Raw genomic sequence first — 10,381 nt, forward strand, 5'->3', positions numbered from 1 at the left:
GATTTCTATGGGAGAAGCATCTCTATCCCTGCCATTGGAGCAAACAACTTTGAGCTTAAGCCTCAATTAGTTTCTCTAATGCAACAGAATTGCAAGTTCCATGGACTTCCAATGGAAGATCCTCATCAGTTCTTAGCTGAATTCTTGCAAATCTGTGACACAGTCAAGACTAATGGGGTTAACCCTGAGGTCTATAGACTGATGCTATTCCCTTTTGCTGTAAGAGACAGAGCTAGAATATGGTTGGATTCTCAACCTAAAGAAAGCCTGGACTCTTGGGAAAAGCTAGTCAATGCCTTCTTGGCAAAGTTCTTTCCACCACAAAGATGGAGTAAGCTTAGAGTGGAAGTCCAAACCTTCAGACAGAAGGATGGAGAATCCCTCTATGAAGCTTGGGAAAGATACAAACAATTAATCAGAAGATGTCCTTCAGACATGCTTTCTGAATGGAGCATCATAGGTATTTTCTATGATGGTCTCTCTGAACTATCCAAGATGTCTTTGGATAGCTCTGCTGGATGATCTCTTCATCTGAAGAAGACGCCTGCAGAAGCTCAAGAATTGATTGAAATGGTTGCAAATAACCAATTCATGTACAATTCTGAAAGAAATCCTGTGAACAATGGGACTAGTCAGAAGAAAGGAGTTCTTGAGATTGACACTCTGAATGCCATATTGGCTCAGAACAAGATATTGACTCAACAAGTCAATTTGATTTCTCAAAGTCTGTCTGGAATGCAAAATGCACCAAGCAGTACTAAGGAAGCTTCATCTGAGGAAGAAGCCTATGATCCTGAGAACCCTTCAATGGAAGAGGTGAATTACCTAGGAGAACCCTATGGAAACACCTACAATTCTTCATGGAGAAATCACCCCAATTTCTCATGGAAGAATCAAGAGAGACCTCAACAAGGTTTCAATAACAATAATGGTGGAAGAAACAGGTTTAGCAATGGCAAGCCTTTTCCATCATCTTCTCAGCAACAGACAGAGAGTTCTAAGCAGAATACTTCTGACTTAGCAACAATGGTCTCTGATCTAATAAAGACCACTCAAAGTTTCATGAATGAAACAAGGTCCTCCATCAGAAATTTGGAAGGACAAGTGGGTCAGCTGAGCAAGAAAGTTACTGAACTCCCTCCTAGCACTCTCCCAAGTAATACAGAAGAAAATCCAAAAGGAGAGTGCAAAGCCATAGACATGGCCGAATATGGAGAGGAAAGAGAGGAGGAGGACGCCACTGAGGAAGACCTCAGTGGGCGTGTACCAATCTCCTCTGAGTTCCTCAATGAGGAACAATGGGAATCTGAGGCTCAAAATGAGACCATAGAGATTCCATTGGACTTACTTCTGCCATTCATGAGCTCTGATGAGTATTCTTCCTCTGAAGAGGATGAGTATGTCACTGAAGAGCAAGCTGCTAAATACCTTGGAGCAATCATGAAACTGAATGACAAGTTATTTGGAAATGAGACTTGGGAGGAAGAACCACCTTTGCTCACCAAAGAACTGGATGACTTGTCTAGGCAGAACTGCCTCTAAAGAGGCAAGATCCTGGGAAGTTTTCTATACCTTGTACCATAGGCACCATGACCTTCAAGAAGGCCTTGTGTGACTTAGGGTCAAGTGTAAACCTCATGCCCCTCTCTGTAATGGAGAAATTAGGGATCCTTGAGGTGCAAGCTGCAAGAATCTCATTAGAGATGGCAGACAATTCAAGAAAACAAGCTCATGGACTTGTAGAGAATGTTTTGGTGAAGATTGAGGACCATTACATCCCTACTGACTTCATAGTCCTAGAGACTGGGAAGTGCATGGATGAATCCATCATCCTTGGCAGACCCTTCCTAGCCACAGCAAAGGCTGTGATTGATGTTGATAGAGGAGAGTTGATCATTCAAGTGAATGAAGAATCCTTGGTGTTTAAGGCCCAAGGACATCCCTCTATCATCATAGAGAGGAAGCATGAAGAGCTTCTCTCAAAACAGAGCCAAGCAGAGCCCCCACAGTCAAACTCTAAGTTTGGTGTTGGGAGGCCACAACCAAACTCTAAGTTTGGTGTTGAACCCCCACATTCAAACTCTAAGTTTGGTGTTGGGAGGTTCCAACACGGTTCTGAGTATTTCTGAGGCTCCATGAGAGTCCTCTGTCAAGCTAATGACATTAAAGAAGCGCTTGTTGGGAGGCAACCCAATGTTTTATGGTTAACTATTTTCTTTTGTTATTTTATCTTTTTTTTTTTTTGTAGGTTGATGATCATAAGAAGTCACAAAAACAATGAAAAAAGCAAAAACAGAATGAAAAACAGGAAGAAAAACAGCACACCCTGGAGAAGAAGAAGCTGGCGTTCAGACGCCAGTAATGCTAGCTGTTGGGCGTTTAACGCCCAGTCTGGCACCATTCTGGGCGTTTAACGCCAGAAAGGGGCACCAGACTGGCGTTAAACGCCAGTAAAGGGCAACAACCTGGCGTTAAACGCCAGGAATGGGCACCAGCCCGGCGTTTAACGCCAGAAATGGCTCAAAACGTGATTTTGAGCAACATTTGGTGCAGGGATGACTTTTCCTTGACACCACAGGATCTGTGGACCCCACAGGACCCCACCACCACTCTCTCTCTTCTTCCCCCATTCACCAATCACCTCAACACCTCTTCCCCAAAAGCCCTTCACCTATCAAATCCTATCTTTCTCTTCACCACTCACATCCATCCTTCATAAAACCCCACCAACCTCACCCTTCATATTCAAACCACTTTCCCTCCCAAACCCACCCAATATGGCCAAACCCCATCCCCCCTCTCTCCTATAAATACCCTTCTTCCCTCCTTCATTTTCACACAACCATAACACCACTTCTCCCCCTTCTTTGGCCGAATACACCACCATCTCCCTCCTCCTCATTTCTTCTTCTTCTACTCTCTTCTTTCTTCTTTTGCTCGAGGACGAGCAACCATTTTAAGTTTGGTGTGGTAAAAGCATTGCTTTTTCATAACCATTATGGCATCCAAGGCCGGAGAAACCTCTAGAAAGAGGAAAGGGAAGGCAAAAGCTTCCACCTCCGAGTCATGGGAGATGGATAGGTTCATCTCAAGGGTGCATCAAGACCACTTCTATGAAGTTGTGGCCTTGAAGAAGGTGATCCCCGAGGTCCCCTTTTCACTCAAGAAGGGTGAATATCCGGAGATCCGCCATGAGATCCAAAGAAGAGGTTGGGAAGTACTTACCAACCCCATTCAACAAGTTGGAATCTTGATGGTTCAAGAGTTCTATGCCAATGCATGGATCACCAAGAGCCATGATCAAAGTATGAACCCGGATCCAAAGAATTATCTTACTATGGTTCGGGGGAAATACTTGGATTTTAGTCCGGAAAGTGTGAGGGTGGCGTTCAACTTGCCTATGATGCAAGGAGATGAACATCCTTACACAAGAAGGGTCAACTTTGATCAAAGGTTGGACCAAGTCCTCACAATCATATGTGAAGAGGGCACACAATGGAAGAGAGATTCTAGAGGCAAGCCGGTTCAATTGAGAAGGCATGACCTCACACCTGTGGCTAGAGGATGGTTGGAGTTTATCCAACGCTCAATCATTCCTACTAGCAACCGGTCCGAAGTTACTCTAGACCGGGCCATCATGATCCATAGCATCATGATTGGAGAAGAAGTGGAAGTTCATGAGGTCATAGCCCAAGAACTCTACAAGGTGGCGGATAAGTCCTCTACATTGGCAAGGTTAGCCTTTCCTCACCTCATTTGTCACCTCTGTTATTCAGTTGGAGTTGACATAGAGGGAGACATCACCATTGATGAGGATAAGCCCATTACCAAGAAAAGGATGGAGCACACACTCTCATCATGAGATCCCTGAGATGCCTCAAGGGATGCACTTTCCTCCACAAAACTATTGGGAGCAACTAAACACCTCCCTAGGAGAATTGAGTTCCAACATGGGACAACTAAGGGTGGAGCATCAAGAACACTCCATTCTCCTCCATGAAATTAGAGAAGACCAAAGAATCATGAAGGAGGAGCAACAAAGACAAGGAAGAGACATTGAGGAGCTCAAGCACTCCATAGGACCTTCAAGAGGAAGGAAGAGCCGCCATCACTAAAGGTGGACCCGTTCCTTGATTTCCTTGTTCTTTATTCTTCTATTTTTTTCGAATTTTAGTGCTTATGTTTATCCATGTTTGTGTCTTGTGATCATTAGTGTCTTAGTGTCTATGCCTTAAAGTTATGAATGTCCTATGAATCCATCACCTTTCTTGAATAAAAACGTGCTTAATTGAAAAGGAAAGAATTGCATGAATTCTGAATTTTATAATAGTTTAATTATTTTGATGTGGTGGCAACACTTTGTTCTCTGAATGTATGCTTGAACAGTGCATATGTCTTTTGAAATTGTGGTTCATGAATATTGGCTCTTGAAAGAATGATGAAAAAGGAGACATGTTACTGAGGATCTGAAAAATCATTAAAAATGATTCTTGAAGCAAGAAAAAGCAGTGAATACAAAAAAAAAGGAAGCAAACGAAAAAAAAAAACCGAGAAAAAGAAGAAAAGAGAAAGAAAAAGAAAGAAAAAGAGTTGAGATCCAAGGCAATAAGAGTGTGCTTAAGAACCCTGGACACCTCTAATTGGGGACTTTAGCAAAGCTGAGTCACAATCTGAAAAGGTTCACCCAATTATGTGTCTGTGGCATGTATGTATCCGGTGGTAATACTGGAAGACAGAGTGCTTTGGGCCACAGCCAAGACTCAATAAATAGCTATGTTCAAGAATCATCATACTTCACTAGGAGAATCATTAACACTATCTGGATTCTAAGTTCCTAAAGAAGCCAATCATTCTGAATTACAAGGGATAGAGTGAGATGCCAAAACTATTCAGAGACAAAAAGTTAAAAGCCCCGCTCATCTAATTAATACTGATCTTCATAGATGTTTTTGGAGTTCATTACATATTCTCTGCTTTTTATCTTATTTAATTTTCAGTTGCTTGGGGACAAGCAACAATTTAAGTTTGGTGTTGTGATGAGCGGATAATTTGTACACTTTTTGGCATTGTTTTTAGTATGTTTTTAGTATGATCTAGTTAGTTTTTAGTATATTTTTATTAGTTTTTAGTTAAAATTCACTTTTCTGGACTTTACTATGAGTTTGTGTGTTTTTCTATGATTTCAGGTATTTTCTGGCTGAAATTGAGGGACCTGAGCAAAAATCTGATTCAGAGACTGAAAAGGACTGCAGATGCTGTTGGATTCTGACCTCCCTGCACTCGAAGTGGATTTTCTGGAGCTACAGAAGCCCAATTGGCGCGCTCTCAACGGCGTTGGAAAGTAGACATCCTGGGCTTTCCAGCAATATATAATAGTCCATACTTTGCCAAGATTTGATGGCCCAAACCGGCGTTCAAAGTCACCTCAAGAAATTCCAGCGTTAAACGCCGGAACTGGCACCTAATTGGGAGTTAAACGCCCAAACTGGCACTAAAGCTGGCGTTTAACTCCAAGGAGAGTCTCTACAGGAAATTTCTTCATTGCTCAGCCCAAACACACACCAAGTGGGCCCGGAAGTGGATTTTTATGTCATTTACTCATCTATGTACTAGTTTTCTATAAGTAGGACCTTTTACTATTGTATTTTCATCTTGGTTCTTCTGGTTCCCTCTTTGGGGCCGAAACCAATGATCACTTTTGTTCTTATGTATTTTCAACAGTGGAGTTTCTACACACCATAGATTAAGGTGTGGAGCTCTGCTGTACCTCGAGTATTAATGCAATTACTATTGTTCTTCCATTCAATTCCGCTTGTTCTTTATCCAAGATATCACTTGTTCTTCAACATGATGAAGGTGATGATTGACGCCCATCACCATTCTCACCCATGAACAAGGTGACTGACAACCATTCTTGTTCTACAAGCATCTGAGGCTTAGTGAATGTCTCTTGGATTCCTGATTGCACGATGCATGGTTGATCGCCTGACAACCGAGTGCTCGCCTGACAAACGAGCCAACCATTCCGTGAGATCAGAGTCTTCGTGGTATAGGCAGGACCTGATGGCAGCATTCAAGAGAATCTGGAAGGTCTAACCTTGTCTGTGGTATTCTGAGTAGGATTCAATGATTGAATGACTATGACGTGCTTCAAACCTGTAACCTACTGGGCGTTAGTGACAGACGCAAAAGAGTGATTCTATTCCGGTAGGGGAGGGAACCAAACCGGTGATTGGCAGCACTGTGACAAGAGTGCGTGCATTAGCTTTCACTGCGCGGATGGGAGGTAGCTGCTGACAACAGTGAAACCCTACACGAGCTTGCCATGGAAAGGAGTAAGAAAGGATTGGATGAAGGCAGTAGGAAAGCAGAGAGACGGAAGGGAAGGCATCTTCATACGCTTGTCTGAAGCTCTTACACCAATGATATACATAAGTATCACTATCTTTATCTTCTATGTTATTTTCGTTCATCATCATATACATTTGAGTCTGCCTGACTAAGATTTACAAGATGACCATAGCTTGCTTCAATGCTAACAATCTCCGTGGGATCGACCCTTACTCACGTAAGGTATTACTTGGACGACCCAGTGCACTTGCTGGTTAGTTGTGCGAAGTTGTGTAATGCCATGGAATTGAACCACCAAGTTTTTGGAGTTCATGACCAGGGATTATGAGAGTTGTGAAAAGTATTGTTCACAATTTCGCGCACCAACAGAGCTCCTCTAACTTAGCAAATATAGTCTCTGATCTATCTAAGGCCACTTTAAGTTTCATGAGTGAAACAAGGTCCTCCATTAGAAGTTTGGAGGCACAAGTGGGCCAGCTGAGTAAGAAGGTCATTGAAACTCCTCCCAGTATTCTCCCAAGCAATACAGAAGAGAATCCAAAAGGAGAGTGCAAGGCCATTGATGTAATCAATATGGCCGAATGCACAAGGGAGGAGAAGGACGAAAATCCTAGTGAGAAAAACCTCCTAGGATGTCTCTCAAACAAGAAGGAGTTTCCTATTAAGGACCTAAAGGAATCTGAGGCTCGGATAGAGACCATAGAGATTCCATTAAATCTCCTTCTGCCATTCATGAGCTCTGAAGACTATTCTTCCTCAGAAGAGGATGAAGATGTAACTGGAGAGCAAGTTGCTCAATATCTAGGAGCTATCATGAAGCTGAATGCCAAGTTGTTTGGTAATGAGACTTGGGAAGGTGAACCTCCCTTGCTCATTAGTGAACTAGATACATGGATTTAGAAAACTTTACCTCAAAAGACACAAGATCCTGGTAAATTCTTAATACCCTGTACCATAGGCACCCTAACCTTTAACAAGGCTCTGTGTGATCTGGGGTCAGGGATAAATCTTATGCCACTCTCTGTAATGGAGAAACTAGGGATCATTGAGGTACAGACTGCCTTATTCTCATTAAAATTGGTAGACAAGTCAGTAAGACAAGCTTATGGATTAGTAGAGGACGTGTTATTAAAGGTTGAAGGCCTTTACATCCCTGCTGATTTCATAATCATAGACACTAGGAAGGAAGAAGATGAATATATCATCCTTGGAAGACCCTTCCTAGCCACAGCAGAAGCTGTGATTGATGTTAACAGAGGAGAATTAGTCCTTCAATTGAACGGGGACTTGATGTGTGGAAAACGATCCAACACAAAACTCACCGGCAAGTGTACCGGGTCGCATCAAGTAATAATAACTAACATGAGTGAGGTCGATCCCACAGGGATTGAAGGATTGAGCAATTTTAGTTTAGTGGTTGATTTAGTCAAGCGAATCAAATGTTGGTTGAGTGGTTTGTAACTGAAAGAAGCTAAATTTGCTTGAAATGTAAAGGGAGAGGGGCAATTGCAGGAAAGTAAAAAAAGCAAATGAAGCAAAGAAGCTGAATTTTAAAGAACAAGTAAATGAAATTGCAGAAACTTAGATTGCAAGAAATGTAGATGGCTGAAGCTTAAAGTGCAAGAATTGTAAATAGCTTGAATCATAAAAGGAATTGGGAATTGGGATTGCAGAATTTAAACAAGACAGAAGTAAATTGCAGCTAGCAGAAGAATTGAAGATGAATTGAAGTGTAATAGATCTCAAATAGAAAGATAAAAATGCTTGGAGAATGAAAACAGAAAGTGAGCGATGCTTAATTTGCAGCAATTTAAAAGAGGTTGAAGATCTCAGGAGTGGAGTAGACTAGATAGCAAGTCTAGATCTCAAATCCTTCCTTGATCCACCAAGAACAATTGCAAAAGAAATAAAGGAAAGTAAATTGTAGAAAGAGTAGAAGATGAAGCAGTAAATGGAAATTGAATTTCAATTATACAGAAAATTAAACAAGAGATCTCAAGATGAGATTGAAACAGAAATTCTTCTATTCTCTACCCAATATCCAAAGCAAGAAAATTGAAGAATGCTCAAGCAAGAACAAGGAAGAAGAGAGATCAATTTTCCTCCCCAATTCTCTAAGAACTCAATTCCAAAGTAAAAGCTCAAAAATGGAAATTAAAGGAAAATTCAAAAGTGATTCCAGAGGTCCTAATTACATCAAACTAGCTCCTATTTATACACTTTCTATTCTTGGATTTTGGAATTTGGATGGGCTTTTGAATTAGTGAAGAAATGAATTAAGTTGGATTTTTAATTCAATTTTCAGCCCATGGAGAATTAGCTTCCAGGAGGATGCTCAGCTCAAGTGGGGAGCTGAGCATTGAGGCTTTGTGTGGGGATCCTTTGTAGCGTGCAATGTTGGGGAAGTCATCAGGGGAATGCTCAGCTCACAAGGTGAGCTGAGCATTGGTGCCTTGGTGCTTGTCTTGTGCGTGCCTTGTGCTCCTTGCCTTGTCATGATGCGCGCTCCATTTCCCTGGCCCGTGTCATGCTTGTGTGTGGTGCACCATGAGTAGCACTCTGCTCACCTTGTGAGCTGAGCATTGGAGCTTCCAAGGAGAGGTCCTTGGTTCGAAACTTGCTGAATGCAGGCGCTGAATCTTTCTCTTGGTGAAGGAAGTGGCGCCTTGCTCCTTGCTTCCTTAGGGTGTTGAGTTCAAATCCTGGAGGTGGCATTTTGCCAATTCTTGGCTTATTTTCCTTGTGATTAGCGCTCCCCCACCCCCCCTTTGGTCATGGGTTCAAATCTTGGAGGAGGCACTTGGCAAACAATTTCCTTGAATTTATTTGGATGAATGCCCGATAATGCTCCCTTGGTGAGCTGAGCATTGTTTTTCCTTTCCTTGTTTCTTGGCTTCAAATTGTGCTCAGCTCACAAGGTGAGCAGAGCATTGAGACATTGCTTCCTTAGTTCATTGTTGTGCTCCTTTGGAGAGCACTGAGCTCTTGGGAAGAGCATTGTGGCTTCCCTCCTTTTATGTGCCACACTTCCTCATGTTCTTTGCCACACTTTTCCTTTCCTTGAGCCACACTTCTTAAGCCACGCTTTCTTGTTTTCTTCTTTTCTTCACCTACAATTAATCAAAACAACCAATCAAAGTATCACCAAATTCACAAGGTTTATAAATCATTAAAAACCAATTAATTTTAGCCCAAACCTCATGATTTAGCATCAATGAAGTGGTGGTTGTTTGATTCAAAGAAGTCATGCATTTCCATTCCAAATTACTTACTTATAATGCAAGAAAGTGCATAAAACCTAATGAAAACAAAGAAAAAGACTAGTGAAACTAGGCTAAGATTACTTGTCATCACAACACCAAACTTAAAACTTGCTTGTCCCCAAGCAAGCATCAAACATAAGAGAAGATAGAATGAAATAGATAAGTATATATGTCCTTATTAAGCAGATATTTGAATTTGGCTTATGGGGTTTTATGCAAATTCAAAAGTAGCTCATTTATTACTTGCTATCAAAACAAACAATGTTTCCTTAAGGGTCCACTAAGGTTGCTGCTACAATGCCTTACTTTTTGCTCATTTCCCTTGTTAGCTTTTCTTCTTTCTTTTGCATAAAGAGCTTATTACTTATTGAAGACTTGGTGGTAAATGTTGCAGTGGCCTTTGGCTTAATTTTACTCAACATTTCTTCACCATAGACACATGGCTCACTCTTTCTTCCTAGGATCATTGATGCCAACATCTCTTTGGATAACTAAATGTTTTGTAGCTAGGTTGCTCTTTATTGTGGACTTTTAGTTGACAATCCCAAACCAGTTGATTTAAGTTGCCAAGTTTTAAAATACTCCTTAGAACTTACTTGTCCAAGCATATCCTAGTACACAAACACCACAGGCATATGTCCTAGGGTCCAAGCTATTGGTGTCTAGCCTTATTTCTTTGCCAACTTTTGGCTTTTCTTCTTCTTTTTCTTTTTGTTTTGATTTATTTTCAAGGGACTTTCATTAATTGAAGGATCATAGCAGCAAAC

At 41.4% G+C, this 10,381-nt stretch overlaps 1 non-coding gene across 1 annotated transcript; it reads right to left on the reverse strand.

The window, feature by feature from the left end:
• Nucleotides 1-333: 333 nt before the first annotated feature.
• On the reverse strand, nucleotides 334-441 carry LOC130942479 (small nucleolar RNA R71). The gene has a single exon (XR_009071049.1). It is a non-coding gene; the product is annotated as a small nucleolar RNA R71 (small nucleolar RNA).
• Nucleotides 442-10,381: the final 9,940 nt, after the last annotated feature.

Source organism: Arachis stenosperma, chromosome 7, assembly GCF_014773155.1.
Source record: "Arachis stenosperma cultivar V10309 chromosome 7, arast.V10309.gnm1.PFL2, whole genome shotgun sequence".
NCBI lineage: Eukaryota > Viridiplantae > Streptophyta > Magnoliopsida > Fabales > Fabaceae > Arachis > Arachis stenosperma.